This window comes from Giraffa tippelskirchi, chromosome 13 (assembly GCF_054371585.1).
Source record: "Giraffa tippelskirchi isolate mGirTip1 chromosome 13, T2T-mGirTip1v1.2.pri, whole genome shotgun sequence".
In the NCBI taxonomy this organism is placed as follows: Eukaryota; Metazoa; Chordata; class Mammalia; order Artiodactyla; family Giraffidae; genus Giraffa; species Giraffa tippelskirchi.
In genome coordinates this window covers 81,454,509-81,470,212 of record NC_137287.1, presented here as the reverse complement: position 1 = coordinate 81,470,212, position 15,704 = coordinate 81,454,509, and the positions used below count along the sequence as shown (strand labels likewise).

At 45.8% G+C, this 15,704-nt stretch overlaps 1 protein-coding gene across 2 annotated transcripts in view; it reads left to right on the top strand.

The window, feature by feature from the left end:
• The window catches only part of RIN2 (Ras and Rab interactor 2), a 194,106-nt gene that overhangs the window by 21,993 nt on the left and 156,409 nt on the right, over positions 1-15,704 (top strand). For both annotated transcript variants that reach the window (XM_081558602.1, XM_081558597.1), the window contains exon 2: positions 7,254-7,361. The gene's annotated coding sequence lies outside the window, so the exon portion shown is untranslated. The remainder of the gene's footprint in view (positions 1-7,253; positions 7,362-15,704) is intronic.

Sequence of the window (15,704 nt, the reverse complement as noted above, 5' to 3'; positions counted from 1 at the left end):
TTTAGATCTTTAAATATCGACCACTTTTTTGCAAAAGTAAGTGACACAAGAGAATTCTTATAAGAATTGTTTGCCTTGTCCTTGAATGTGATAACCCTTATAAATGCAGGAACTGAGAACATGGGTACCAGTCTTAAGCTTTCTGATGAAGCCTAAGGTTGGGTGGCTCCTGCATTGGCTGCATGGTGAACAACTTGTCTAATATCCTGGGTCACGATAGAGAGAAGTGACTTCAAAGAGAAGGCTAGGATGAGATTTCATTCCTAATGGTGCAGTCACCATGCTCTAGAATCCACCCCTTGCCGTGCGGAACCTCAGACCAAATCATCCAAAAGTGAAATAATCATAGACCCATGGAAACAACCTAAATGTCCATCAACAGACAAGTGGATAAAAATGTGGTACATATATGAATGGAATATTACTCAGCCACAAAAAGGAACAAAATTATTCCATTTGCAGAGATGTGGATGGACCTAGAGACTGTCAAACAGAGTGAAGCAAGTCAGACACAGAAAAGCAAATATATTAATGCATTTATATGGAATCTGAAAAAATTAAGTACGGACAATCTTGTTTACAAAGCAGAAACAGAGACAGACATAGAGAACAAATATATGATACCAAGGGGTAAATGGGGGGGGGGTAGGGTGAATTAGAAGAGCAATATTGACATATATACATTAATATGTATAAAATAGATAACTAATGATAACTGAATAGCACAGGGAACTCTACTCAGTGCTCTGTGGTGACCTAAATGGTAAGGAAATCCCAAAAAGAGGGGATATATGTATACACAGAAATTATCACTACATTATGAACCCACTATACTGTGTTGGAGAAGACTCTTGAGAGTTCCTTGGACTGCAAGGAGATCAAACCAGTCAATCTGAAAGGAAATAAGTCCTGGATATTCATTGGAAGGACTGATGCTGAAGCTGAAACTCTAATACTTTGACCACCTAGTGCAAAGAACTGACTCATTTGAAAAGACCCTGATGCTGGGAAAGATTGAAGGCAGGAGGAGAAGCGGATGACAGAGGATGAGATGATTGGATGGCATCACCGACTCAATGGACATGAGTTTGAGTAAACTCCGGCAATTAATGATGGACAGGGATGCCTGGTGTGCTGCAGTCCATGGGGTCACAGTTGGACACGACTGAGCGACTGAGCTGAACTGAACTGATACTCCAATAAAAAAATTATATTAAAAAATCCCACACCCACTCACACCAGCAATTCCTCTCGTCTTAGTAAGGCCAGCGGTCAGGATGTCTGCTTCCCACACAGGAAACTTGACCCCTGGCCTTGCCCATCACAAGGGCGGCTGTGACCACTCTTCCTTCACTCTCTATCTGTGTGTAGAGATATACACAGATATGTATATCTGTGGGTTGGGGGGGACGGGACTTTCTGTCCTGAAACAGAAATACACATTTCCTCCTCTTAATTTTTCAATTAGCGTTGGACTTTTCAACTTAGACTCAATTTATCTAAAAATGTACTAATCCTCCACCCGCCCACACCAGCTGCTTCTTGAGGCTTCCTTGTCCTCTCTGGGGGGCCTGTTAGAACTTCCTCATATACAGCAGCAGTCTTCCATAACAGCTCTTGTGTCTGGTACCATCTTGCCTAGTTCAAGGTCGTAGTTCATAGTTCAGGTCTTCATTATTTGCCTTCAGAGGCCCTTCCACCTCCAGCAGCCCACCCTGCAACAGGTTTCAGCAGCGCTGCTATGTTTACATTGTACAATGGAAACCCCCGTCCCCTTGGTCCAGTCCCTTTCCTGGGCTGCCTGTCCACTTCCATCCCCAGTCCTCCCAGGGCCAGCGGGGATCCTAATGCTTTGCCCTTGGCACATCTGCTTTTGACTAAGTGGTTTTCTCTAAAATGCCTCTCTTCCTGCTCCCTGATTGAAACTACCCTCATCTTCTGCATCCATTTGAGATCCCCATATTTAAAAACAGGACCCTGTTTGTGTCCCTGCAGTGTCCAGCTGAGACCCTGAGCAAAATCCAGCAAATGTTTGTTAAAAAGAATAAACAAATGTTCTACTGGCCCCTTTCCTTAACTGGCAGGACAGAAATAGAAATGCTTACAGAATTAACACGGATATATATGCATTCCTAGACCTGCTGGTCATTTCTGAAGATGAGAGAATGTTTCCAAAACAATGAACCTATTTGAGAAGATTATTCAAAACAATCTTGTTGATCTTATTTAATTTAATCTTACATATTTAAGCAAAGATCAAAGAATCTAATTTAGTGTGTTAGTACAGTGCAAAGGTTTAGATCATCAAAGGGCAACAGAATTCTTGGCTCATCCTTTGCAAGAATACATATCAGAATAAAATGATCCACAGAAGAGAAGGTGTGCCCCATCTTTGGATTTTTTTCCACGGAAGTGAGAAAAATTTCATGAAGTCATGGCAAGCTGGCTTCTGAGGGAAAAACTGAGATCATCGCATAAGGAAAATTAACCAGTAAGTCTGTTTTAAAGCAATTGGAAACATCTAAAATTTCTCCATTACACAAAAGTCTTTGGAAAGAGAATAGAAAATAAGTAACAAATTTGAATCCTTATTTTTCATAGGTATTGTAACTTCTAGGGGATCTTCATTCTGACTTTTTTTGGGGGGTGCCCATTTCTGGCAACAAAATAGCTAAAGGATGAAGAGTCTTCTGAACTTACCAGAAATGTTCTTGCTTTGGAAATACCCGTAATTACTCTCCTAATTCCTTGCATTTTTTCCTTCCCTCCCCCATCAGTTTCTTCTCAGGCAGTTTCCTGTGGGCAGGGAGGTAGGGAACAAGATGCCTGCTGGGGACAAGGTTAAGGACAGAGTCAGCCTGACAGTATGAGCTGAAAGAGAGAAACTATGAAGGTATTTAGAGGTGGTCCTGCCGGAGGGAACCACAGATGCCCAGCCACTCTCTTTGGCCCCCTGTTTCTTTCTGATTTTTAGTGATTTGAAGTACTCCAGATCGTGATTCTTATTTATTTATTTTTGGCTGCGCCGAGTCTTCACGGATGCATGTGGGCTTCCTCTAGTTGCAGCAAGCAAGGGCTACTCTCTAACTGCAGTATGTGGAGTTCTCATTACAGTGGCTTCTCTTGTTGCAGAGCACAGGCTCTAGGTCACTCAGGCTCAGTAGTCAAGGTGTGTGAGCTTAGTTCTGCTGCCCATGGGATCGTCTCTGATCAGGGATCGAACCCAAGTGTCCCTTGCATTGGCAGGTGGATTCTTAACCACTGGACCACCAGGGAAGCTCTGCTCCTAATTTTATTCTGCTTGTCAGCAGTGGGCGTCCCCATCAATTTCCCTTATTCCCCTTTTCACCAGCAAAAATCTGTAATTTGTAAAGGTAATGAGAGGAGGACATTCAAGTATAATATATGATACACTGTATATTAGTCAAACACTCACAAAGGTCCCAAAGTGCCATTTTCTGCGAAGACTCAAGCAAGAGCAGAGTTCATCCTGGTCTTTGGAGAAAACTGTGTGAATCGGACAAAATCGAGATTGTAATAGTACAACATAGTAATTCATGCTGTGGAAAATGCATGTAAACTAAGATGTATTAACCAAGTGCAGTGAGGCTTCAAAGGAGTGAGGGAGTGTGATACCCAGGACCCCAGAGCAGATGTGGGGAGGTGGCGAGGACCACCAAGGGGGTTAAAGCTGGGGACAGTGATAACAAGTCTGGGTTTTGCCATGACCAGCTCATGGTGCTAAAGTGAAAGTAAGTGAAAGTCATTCAGTCGTGTCCGACTCTTTGCGACCCCATGGATTTTACAGTCCATGGATTTCTCCAGGCCAAAATTCTGGAGTGGGTAGCCTTTACCTTCTCCAGGGGATCTTCCCAACCCAGGGATCGAACCCAGGTCTCCTGCATTGCAGGTGGATTCTTTACCAGCTGAGCCAAAAGGGAAGCCCAAGAATACTGGAGTGGGTAGCCTATCCCTTGTCCAGTGGATCTGCCCGACCCAGGAATCAAACCAGGGTCTCCTGCATCGCAGGTGGATTCTTTACCACCTGAGCTATTAGGGAAGCCCAGTCTGACAATACCAGGTCACTTCACCTTGTCCTGCTGTAAATTGAGAATCTGTTGCTACTCTCTTCATGCGGCTGCTGGGATGGCTAAGAGAGTCAGGGGGATAGTACATGGCGTAGTGCCTGGCGTGTCGTCAGTTCTTCATACATGCCAGCCGTGACCTGCTCTGTTTTGAGATGGAGCTTAAAGGGAAGCTTGGATTGTAGCAGGAGCTGGCAGCAAAAAAAAGGGGGTGTTAGGCTAAGCATCCTCCATGTGTGTGTCTTTGTGTGTGTCTCTACATGTATGTGTGTATGTGTCTTTGTGTATGTGTGTATTCAGAAGACAGCAAGTACACCAGCTGTATTCTGGTGTACCAGGAGCCAGTCAGGCCTTGGGGGCTATTCCACAGAGAAATGCCACCCAATAGAAATGTAGTGGGAGCCACATGTCATTCTAAATTTTCTCGTGGTTATATTAAAAAATGTTAAACCGGTTAAATGAATTTTAATAATATATTTTATTTAATTAATTCAGTGTATCAAAATATTTCAACATGGGGTCTGTGTAAAAAATTGTTAATGAGGTATTTTATTTTTTTTGTACTAAGTCTTCAAAACTTGGTGTCTATTTTCTATATATCTCAACTCGGACTCCGCACGGTTCAGGTGATCCATAGCCACGCAGGGCTGGAGGCTGCTCTACCGGATGGCCCAGCCATCGGGGGTCTTAATCTGATGGCATTAGCGCAGTTTGCTTTGTAGCATCCTCTCTAGCCTTTCCTTTAGAGAGAGAGATGGCAACACCTTTCCCAAAGACAAAGAAAAGGAGAGGAAGAAAGGAAAGAAAGAGAGGAAGAAAAAATATGCCAGGTCACCATCTTTCACAGCTGGCTTGACCCTGAGGTGTTCACAAACAAAAGCTCTTTGGGCAGAAAAATTTGGAAGATACATACTGGAACATACTTAAACTCTTCCAGGTCATATTCAGAGAGACCCTAGAAATCTTGTAACAAAGTAATCTGTTTTACTCTGTGTAACTCCACATTTCCCAATTTACTAGGATTATGGAACAATGTTTTCTTTTGACACTTAACTACTGTGGGCACCATCCGTTGGCAACATGTTCTTTTCAACCCTTTTTTTTTTTTTTTTTAAAGATTTCAAGTAACATACTCTATTTTTTTTTAATTGAAGTGTAGGTGATTTACAATGTTATGTTAGTTTCAGGTACACAACAAAGTGATTCAGTTATACATATTCCTTTTCAGATTCTTTTCTAGTATAGATTATTACAAGGTATTGAATATAATACCCTCTGCTGTGCAGTAGGTTCTTGTGGTTTATCTATTTTATATATAGTAGTGGTTACCTGCTGATCCCAAATTCCTAATTTATCCCTTTCCCCTCCTTTCCCCTTTGGTAACCATTAGTTTGTTTTCTATATTTGTGAGTCTGTTTCTCTTTTGTGAGTAAGTTCACTTATATTATGTTTTTAGATTTCACATATAAGTGGTATCAGATGGTGGCTCTCTGTCTGACTTACTTCACTTAATATGATAATCTCTAGGTCCAACCATGCTGATGCAGGTTATTCATTCTTTTCTGTGGCTGCATAATAGTCCACTGTGTGTATGTACCACATCCTTGACTTCCCTGGTGGCTCAGATGGTAAAGGATCTGGAATGCAGGAGACCTGGGTTTGATCTCTGGGTCAGGAAGATCCCCTGGAGAAGGGAATGGCAACCCACTCCAGTATCCCTGCCTGGAAAATTCCATGGACAGAGGAGCCTGGTGGGCTACAGTCCACATCTTCTTTATCCATTTGTTTGTCTGTGGATATTTAGGTTGCTAAAGGGAACTTGAGCCTTGATTTAGTGTTTGTGTTTTGTTTTCTGTTTGTTTGTAAGCAAGATGACTGCATTCATGGACTTATGTAATTCTGTAAAGGCTAGGGTGTTGGCAGGACAAAAAAGATACGAGGTCATTTGAGAATTTCATATTCCACTTAGTTTCATCTCCAAATCCTACACTTGCAGATTGCAGGACTCTTTAAATTCTTGGAACGGATATAATGCAAGGGGTAAAGGAACAGTACAGTTCAGTTCAGTCGCTCAGTCGTGTCTGACTCCTTGCGACCCCATGAATTGCAGCACGCCAGGCCTCTCTGTCCATCGCCAACTCCCTAAGTCTACCCAAACCCATGTCCATCGAGTCAGTGAGGCCATCCAACCATCTCATCCTCTGTCGTCCCCTTCTCCTCCTGCCCCCAATCCTACCCAGCATTAGGGTCTTTTCCAATGAGTCAACTCTTCGCATGAGGTGGCCAGAGTATTGGAGTTTCAGCTTCAACATCAGTCCTTCCAATGAACACCCAGGACAAACTGTCACTTAATTGATGGAGAAGATAGAATCCTTGTTGATAGTTACTTTTATTTTTTTACTGCAGAAGACTATTTGGAGTTTTAGAAATCTGAGCATCGGGATAGGGATATAAACAACATTCTGGTAAAGCAAGTCCCCTGTTCGTAACCTGACTGGGAGGTGGGAAAAGGGATCAAAACAGGAAGGAAAGGCTCTTAGCCGTACAGTCCGCCCTCTGTCATGTAAAGCTGCCCTCTGTGTCCTTGGATTCAGTTTCGCAAAATCTGTGGATACAGAACCACTGATACAGGGCCACTTTCATTCACCTACTACTGCACCCTTTTAATAAGGGACTTAGGCACGGTGGGTTTTGGTATCTGCAGGTCCTGGATCCGCCCCACCCCCCCAGACACTGAGGATGACTGTACCTCGGCTCTCAGCAACCCCTCCTAGCCAGGTGATGGGCAAGTCCCTGGTGGTTTCTGTGGCATTTTAAAAAATTTTATATGTTTGTTTTTGGCTCCGCTAGGTCTCCATTGCAGTTCGGGCTTTTCTCTGGTTTCGATATGGAGGTTTCTCATTGCCATGACTTCTCCTGTTGCTGAGCTAGGGCTCCAGGGCTCCTGGGCTTCAGTAATTGCAGCTCCTGGGCTCAAGAGCACAGGCTCAGTAGTTGCGGCGCATGGCCTTATTTGCTCTGCAGCACATGGGACCTTCCCAGATCAGGAATTGAACCCGTGTCTCCTGCATTGGCAGGCGGATTCTTTACCACGGAGCCACCAGGGAGGCCCGGTAGCATTTAAAAAATGCATACAAGACACTAAGTGGCCAACTCCATGTGTTACAGATGAAGAAAGGACCTGCGGACTTCTGACCTGCTGGGGAAGATACCCATTCAGGCCCTTTCAGGATGCTGAGTAGGTAGAGGCTGGACTGAGAGATGCTGGCGTGAAGGGTAAGTGACAACTAAAGCCTCGTGCCCCGAGGCCCTGGATTCTGTTTTCCAAATTCCTCTGTGCGTGGGGACCTTGTGTGCTCTAGTGTGGTGTGCTGCTGTGGATGGTACCTCTCTTCAAAAGGGTCAGAGAGGATGCTTAACCTATTTTCAGGTCCCTAAGAGGTCCTGTCATGATGCAGTAAGCAGCAGGGCCAAACTGAGGTCAGGACAGCTCACTGTAAGTGCTCAGAGTAACAGAGCTCCAACTGTGTGGCACACTCGGCCTTTTAATGGGTTAATTCATTTTGTTCTCCTCTCAGAGATGAGAACACCGAAGCTGGTTGATTACTAAGAGCAGATGGTCCTGATGGTGGCCTCATCCCAATGTAAAAGCCTTTTTCCTCTTTCAGGTACATTCCCCACTTGCCTCTCTTTCCCATCCCCACTTTTCATCTATTTTTTTTTTCATGGAATCATAGATCTCTGTACAAAAGGAATTGAACATCAGAGGGACGTCTGTGTAGGTCACTGTGGGGGAATCACAGTTTCCCTGGGTCCCCTCAATCTGGGAAGTCTGCTTTCCCCTTTCTGGAATCTGGGGGGGGGGGGGACTTGGCGACCACCTTCACAGAGAAGGCGGCAGAGGTGACACTGAGTGACTCTGAAGCCGAGAGCAGCAAAACCAGCATGGCTCCTGGCTGGCTCTCAGCTCGGGGCAGGCTTGCCAGTGAGACCAGCTGCCACGTTGTGAGGCAGCCCAGGCCCTGTGTAGGGGGTTCCAGCTGATAGCCACCCCCCAGGCCCCACTGATATGTGAGGGAGACTTCAGGTGGCTCCAGCTTCCGGTCTTGAGCTGCCCCACTGCTGCCGGGTGGAACTGGGACAAAGTGAACCGTCCCCTCCAATCCCTGACCCCGCAGCAGATTCAGGACAGAATAAACTCACTGCTTTGAGCATCTCATTTAAACCCACTGCAGCACTGTTTAAGGCATATATCATTACATAGATTTCCAAGTAAGAGAAAGGAAGCCGAGTCAGATGAAGTGACTCACCCAAGGCCAGATGATGAGCTGGGATGTGAACCCAGGGCTCTCTGATGCCAAGCTTGTGAGATGAACTCTGACCCCAGTGCCCATTCCTCCTGGACCAGGAGCTGCCCTTCAAACACAGCTCTGCTCAGAGAAGGCAGACCATTTGAAGCAGGCAGATCAGCAAACCCAGCTTTGGAGAACTAGATTTACGTACGTAGTTTGCTGTGACTCTGTTTCCTTAATTTGAATCCTAGCTAAACTCGTTGCTCATGCTCAATTGCTGAGTCATGTCTGACTCTTTGAAACACCATGGACTGTAGCCCACCAGGCTCCTCTGTCCATGGCATTTTCCAGGCAAGAATACTGGAGTGAGTTGTCATTTCCTCCTTCGGGGGATCTTCCCCACCCAGGGATCAAACCTGTGTCTCTTGCATCTCCTGCACTGGCAGGATTCTTTACCACTGCACCACCTGGGAAGCCCTTAGCTAGACCCTAGGGTCCTGCCTTAAACACACAGTCCTCTCATGAGGCTGCCTGCTTCTCCCACCACCACCTCCCCAAGAGCTTAGATTCATGGTCTCTGCTCATGTTATTTGAGATTCATAGCATATGGAATGATGTCCACGTTTCTGTGTTGCCCATGTTTGACTTCAGGCTCCATGAGGCCAGAGCCTGATCTGTGTCTCCTGTTCTTCATTTTTTTTTTTTTAGCACAGGCTCTAATCTGTAGCAGACAGTAGATAAATGTAAGCTAATTCAACAGCAAAGAGCAGGAAGTATGAATTTTCTTGAGACGGAAGATGGTAACATAAGGAAGTGCAAAATTCCAGGTATAAACACTGAAGTCTTATCTTGGGGCTAAGAGGTTGTCTTTTGAGGTCAAGGTTTCTTTGTCACTTCCTTTGTTTTTCCTGTGAGATGAAACATCTTTGGGTCTCACTTTTATAAATAAACGGCTTCTACAAGATGCAACAGTAAACTAAACAATAACAGGAACCGGTGGGGCTCTGCATTACTATTTCTCTGTGGGTTGTTATTCAAGTGGAAAGTATTTTCAGATGTGCAACACTGGAGAACTGACTTCGGTATGAATGTTGAAATGTGACCGGTCGTGTGTGCTCTCAGTTCCGTCAGCCTTTGCTCATGGCATCGGTGGTCTTGTGGCTTCACCTAGACACCCTTCTTGTACCGCCTCTGGTTCTCAGTAAGCAGAATGTCCTGAACCAAATATAATCCATGGAGGATGCCTGCTGCTGGCCCTGCTCATGTTTAGTTAAAGGCTAGTGCTGCCATCAGCTGGTGGAGGAATTTAAAGTGGGTTCATGGGGAGGAACTCACCCAACCCCCAAGTGGCTCAGACAGTAAAGAATCCGCCTGCAATTCAGGAGACCTGGTTTCGATTCCTGGGTCGGGAAGATCCCCTGGAGAAGGAAATGGCAACCCACTCCAGTGTTCTTGCCTGGAAAATCCCATGGACAGAGGAACCTGGCAGGCCTATAGTCCATGTGGTCCCAAAGAATCAGTCACAACTAAGCAGCTAACATTTTCACTTTCATGAGGATAGAAGATATTCCTTTTTCTTCATCCTCTTTTTTCCCGCTTTCTTTTCCTCCATCCTACCCATTCCTTCCAATAGGAGGATGCAGCTTGGAAGCCTGTTGGTAATAAGGAGAAGCAAAGTGAAAGTTGCTCAGTCCTGTCTGACTCTTTGCAACCCCATGGACTGTATAGTCCAGGCCAGAATACTGGAGTGGGTTGCCTTTCCCTTCTCCAAGGGATCTTCCCAACCCATGGTCGAACCCAGGTCTCCCACATTGCGGGCAGATTCTTTACCAGCTGAGCCACAAGGAAAGCCCAAGGAGAAGCAAGAATTGCTTGGAAACAGTAGCGTTTATTGAAGGTTTTCCACGAGCCAGGTCTTGTTTGAGGCGGGTTACGCATTCTTTTCTCACAGCAGCCCTAGTGGGCAGTGGTTTGACCCCATTTTACAGATGAGGAAGCTGAGGCACAGAGAGGTGAAGTCACCTGTGTGTCTTGATGCCTGGCGCATTCAAGTGCTTCCCGTTATTTGTAAAGTGAGCTGTGTGTTAGTTTGAGTCAAGCATTCATGTGCAAGTGTTTCTTTTTAAAAAATTCAAAATCTCAGTTCTTCAGGAGTGATTTTTTAAAAGCATTTATTTTATTTATTTGGCAGTGCTGGGTCATAGTTACAGTATGCAAACTCTTAGTTGAGATATGTGGGATCTAGTTCCCTGACCCGAAGTCAAACCCGTGTCTCCTGCCTTGGGAGCTCGGAGTCTTAACCACGGGGCAGTCAGTGCCAGTGTTTCTATGGGCAGTGATGCACGGAGGCAGAATGAGGGAGTGAGGGGTGTGGTGGGGACGTGGGGAGGCTGTTCAAGGTGGGACCCTGAGCAGGGGACTCCTGTGGGTAACCAGGGCTCAGTCCCGCCGAGAACCTGTGACAGACCGTGTAGGGAGCATCTAGAAATTGTCCCGATAAGGGACACAGAAGTTGGGGTGTTCCTAAAGAAATCGTGGGGACCTTTTGAAGCAAGTGTGATCACCACAATTATATCCTGTAAGTTGCCCCATTTGTCCAGGGAAGGGAGGAAGGAAAATGTATCAAGCAGGACTCCTGGCTTCCTAGACTTCCCTCTGTTCTCTGCATTAGTTCGTCTTATGCAACAAACTGCCTCCAGACACAGTGGAAACAAGGCTGTGTGCTTAGTCCTTCAGTCGTGTCCAATCTTTGCAACCCGTTGAGTAGGCTCATTGAGTAGCCCCTTGAGTAGACTCCGGGAGTTGCTGATGGACAGGGAAGCCTTGTGTGCTACAGTCCATGGGGTTGCAAAGAGTCAGACACGACTGAGCGACTGAACTGAACTGGATTGTAGCCTGCCAGGCTCCTCTGTTCATGGGATTCTCCAGGCAAGAACACTGGAGTGGGTTGCCGTGCCCTCCTCCAGGGGGTCTTCTCCACCCAGGGATCGAACTCAGGTCTCCTGTATTGCAGGCGGATTCTTTACCATCTGACCCACCAAGGAAGCCCATAATAAGGGTTTATGCAGCACACTCTGTAAAGGTTGGCTGCAGCTGGTCTGATCTAGGGTAGACTCAGCTGGGCGACTCTGCTGACCTTGCAGGGAGGGTTGAGGGGAGTGGCTGATCCAGGCTGGGTTCGACTGGACCATTGCTTCCAACCTGATCCAGGAAGGCCTCTCACTCAGGTCTGGGCTCAAGCCTGTTTCACCTGACTGCATTCGAAATCTAGGCTTGAGGGCAGTGGCAGCCCAAGAGTAGCTCTTCTCATGACCATGGGAGAGGCGGGGGTACAGGTGGAAATGCAGAGACTTCTTCACTGGTGCTCGTGTGTGATCGTATTGATAACACAATTCACATGGCCATGCCCGAGTCAAGATGCCAAGCGGTGAACTCGGCCTGTCCTGTGTGGGGGGTGTCTACTGTTGGCCTTGGCCTTGGCCAGAACCCAGAAGTCCCTCTCTTATGCTGCCTCTGCTTCTGTCAAATTGGGCAAAGACAAGCTAAAATTTAAAGGCTTTCTCCAGTGGCAGTTTTGGTTCTAACTCTGGGCAAAACCCCAAGTCTTCAGTGATAGTCTGTGTGCTCATGCTCAGTCCCTAAGTCATGTCTGCCTCTTTGTGATCCCACGGACTGTAGCCCACGAGGCTCCTCTGTCTATGGAATTCTCTGGGCAAGAATTCTGGAGAGGGTTGCCATTTCCTTCTCCAGGGGATCTTCCCCACCCAGGGAGCAAACCTTCATCTTCTATATTGGCAGGTGGACTCTTTACCACTGAGCCATCAGGGAAGCCATATAATGTGGTTATTAGAAGCTCCACAGCCCCGGGTTCCGGAAACCTCTGGGAGCTCAGCCCTTTGCGGGCGATTGTTGCCCCTTCTGGTATCACAGCTTTGCTCCTCCTGGACTCAGGAGGTGTCTGGGATTGTTGGGCACCCTCAGTGACAACCACTACCCCCTGGCAGCGGCCTGAAATGGTTTTAGTTGGCATCAGCACATACCAGTTGCTCAAGTGCGTCAGAATGAAATAAGAGCAGCCAGTGGGATGACTAAATTGTCAATTACACTAAAGTGTATACTTTCCTACAATTGGGGAGAGTGCTCTGAGTTTAGTGAAAATGTCATTTCTTTGCCTCTTGGTACCTTGGCTCTCCCATCTGGCACGAATACAGTTGAAGCTGGATGTGGCGATGCCACATCGCCATCGAGAGGGGGCGATGCTTTTATGTTGGTTGGAATTAGCAGCCATAAATTTACAGAGCTTTTTCCAAATGAGCATGGAAAAGACTTGCCATCTGATGCTTTTTGTGAGTTCTAAGTCATAAAGCATCTGCTAAGGGTGGCTTGACAGTTGTGTTCTTGGCCCTGTAGTGGAGGTCTGTGGCAGAAACCTAAGCCTCGAACAATTAAATGTGTTTCCAAACACTAGTAAGTTATTTATACTGTGTTCACATGTTGACCAAGCAAGCAAGACTGTACTCTAGTGTCTTCATGGTGGTACCCTATTTCAAGCAAGACCATGCTCTAGGGTCTTCATGATGGTCCCCTATTTGGCCCAACAGAGCTTTCTAATTAACTCATCCATGCCAGCATATGCTTTATGAATGCTGCTGACATGCCTGTGGACTTTATGGCTGATTTCCATCTTCATGAATGCACAAGGATCAGGCAGAAAGTACCACTACCATCCTTCTGGGTGGGAAGGATGCAGGGGGAGAGGAGAGGTGAGACCAGCAGGGGAGCAGTTGTGTTCACAAGCACCTGACCGCTGTGGGCAGCTGGGGTCCAGCCTGCCCAGGAGCTCTGGGAGGTGGCATTGATCTCCCCTCAGAATTACTTCTCCCAGGGAGTGAGGACACGGGGCATTCATCCACCAGCTCCCACTCATCACTGCCATGGATCATTGCAAGGCAATAGCTCCTTGGTCTTCTGGCCTACCCAGACATGCTCCTGCTGTTTATCCTCAAATCGAAGAGAGCCACGGGTACGAGAGGATGGATATTTTGGAGTAGGTAATTTGTGATATTAAAAAAAAAAAGTAATGTTGACTTTTTTAAAGTCAAAAAGTGGCATGTATGGGAGGGCAAGTGATAAGGGGACATGGGTGAGGTACCTTCACATCTGATATGGGGATACCGGGCAGTTTGAGGAATGGAAGGAGGGGTCTTGTAGCTTTTAAATCTGAGCAGAGTGGAAGCGAAATCCCTCTGAGACCTTAGAACAGAATGGGAAAAGGAGAGCATTTGTGTGTGTGTGTGTGTGTGTGTGTCCATGGCTATTTATTTATTTAAATTTTGTCACAGTCATACAGTGAAACATTAGATAACCATTTATAAAGGGAGAGGGCATCCCTGGTGGCTCAAACAGTAAAGAACCTGGCTGCAATGCAAGAGGCCCAGGTTGGAAAGATCCCCTGAAGAATGGCTACCCACTCCAGTATTCTTGCCTGGAGAATTCCAGGGACAGGAGAGCCTGATGGGCTACAGTCCATGGGATTGCATAGAGTCAGACATGACTGAGCGACTAACATTTTCACTTTTTCAAAAAAGGTAGGCTATGGTGATGATATGAAACTGTCTTCAAGTTATGGTTCTAAGTAGAGAAAAAGCACAATACAGAGCAATCTTTAGAATATGTTCCCCTTTATAAAAATAGCTTTGATTTTGTTATTTAGTCGCTCAATTGTGTCTGACTGTTTGCAACCTCATGGACTGGAGCCCACCAGGCTCCTCTGTCCATGGAATTCTCCAGGCAAGAAAACTAGAGTGGGTTGCCATTTCCTTCTCCAGGGGATCTTCTCTACCCAGGGATCGAACCTGCGTCTCCTGCATTGCAAACGAATTCTTTACCACTGAGCCACCAGGGAAGCCCAAAAGTAGTTTATTGGGATCTAATTTATGTGTCATAAAATTAACCCATTTTAAGTGTACAGGTATGGGTGTTTTAGCAAACTTTGACGGTTTTCTAGAAATGTTACGCAAATGGAATTATACATGGTGTCTGGCTGCTCTTACTCAGTCATCCATGACTGTAGCTTGCCCATAGTTTGTTTCCTTTTTACTGTGAAATAGTATTTCATTGATTGGATATATCACTTTTTGTTTATCCGTTCTACAGTTGATAGACATTCAGATTGGTTTCAGTTCCATTTTTATGAATAATGCTATTATGAACATCCACATACAAGCCTTTATGTGGACATAGATTTTTATTTTTCTTGGGTAGATACTTACAAGTGAAGTTTCTGGGTCATAGGATGAGTATTTGTTTGGTTCTTTAAGAAACTGCAAACCTGTTTTCCAGAGAGGCTGCTCCATTTTACTGCATTCCCACCAACAATGGGAGACTAATTTCCATTCTCACAGTTGATGTGGTCAGCTTTTATGTTGTTCGCCATTCTGATAGATATGTAGTCTCATCTTACCGTGGATTTAGCATTTCCTCATCACTAAGGATGTCGAGCATCTTTTCATGGGCTTATTAGCTATTGGCTTATCTTCTTGGCAGTGTGTCTCTTCCGATCTTTTCTTATGTTTGTTTTGGTTCCTTTTGTCTCCTTATTAGTTAGTAAGGGTTCTGGACTCCTGCCATGTTTTCTGGAAGTTTGAAATTATGTCTAAATAAAAAGTTAAAAAAAGGCTAGCCCCCACACCCCATCAGGATGGTGCACCCAGGAATCGTCTCACAGCGTGGACGTGCTTGCTAAAAGAATCAAAGGGAAGGGCAAGATCAGACTTTGATTTTTTTTGCCAGAAAAAGTTGTCTGGTCATAACACAGTGGCTCTTTATTAAATGAAGGCATACTTCCTTGACTGCTTTTTTTCTGTGAATGGGAAATTGATGATTAAAATGTGTCCAGATGTTGCATAAAGAAAAGCTGAAAGAGCTTATTAGTATCTCCCTTCCTTATGTTAAGGCACACGTTTCTCCACCCCATCAGCCTTCCACTCTGGGTATGGCCAGGAGGCCCCTGGGGGGCCGGTCACATGGCAGATCTAGAGGGGTGGGAGGGCTGGGTGGTCCCTGTTCTGGCACTGAGAGCATAGACTCACCTGTGTCCAGTGGGCCCCTGCTCTTGCCCCCTCACACTGACCCTGATTGGTGACTTCCCTCTGCTTCATGTCTCTCTTCTTTCTGTAACTTCTCACATTGTGAACATGAACCAAATCCACGCCTGTAGCTACATATACTGAGTTCAAACAAGAATTAATGGGCTGATTTAGTCAACAGCAGAGGGAATCAGGATGATGAGAAAAAGAAGGAAGACCTTCTCACCTACTTGCCCTCT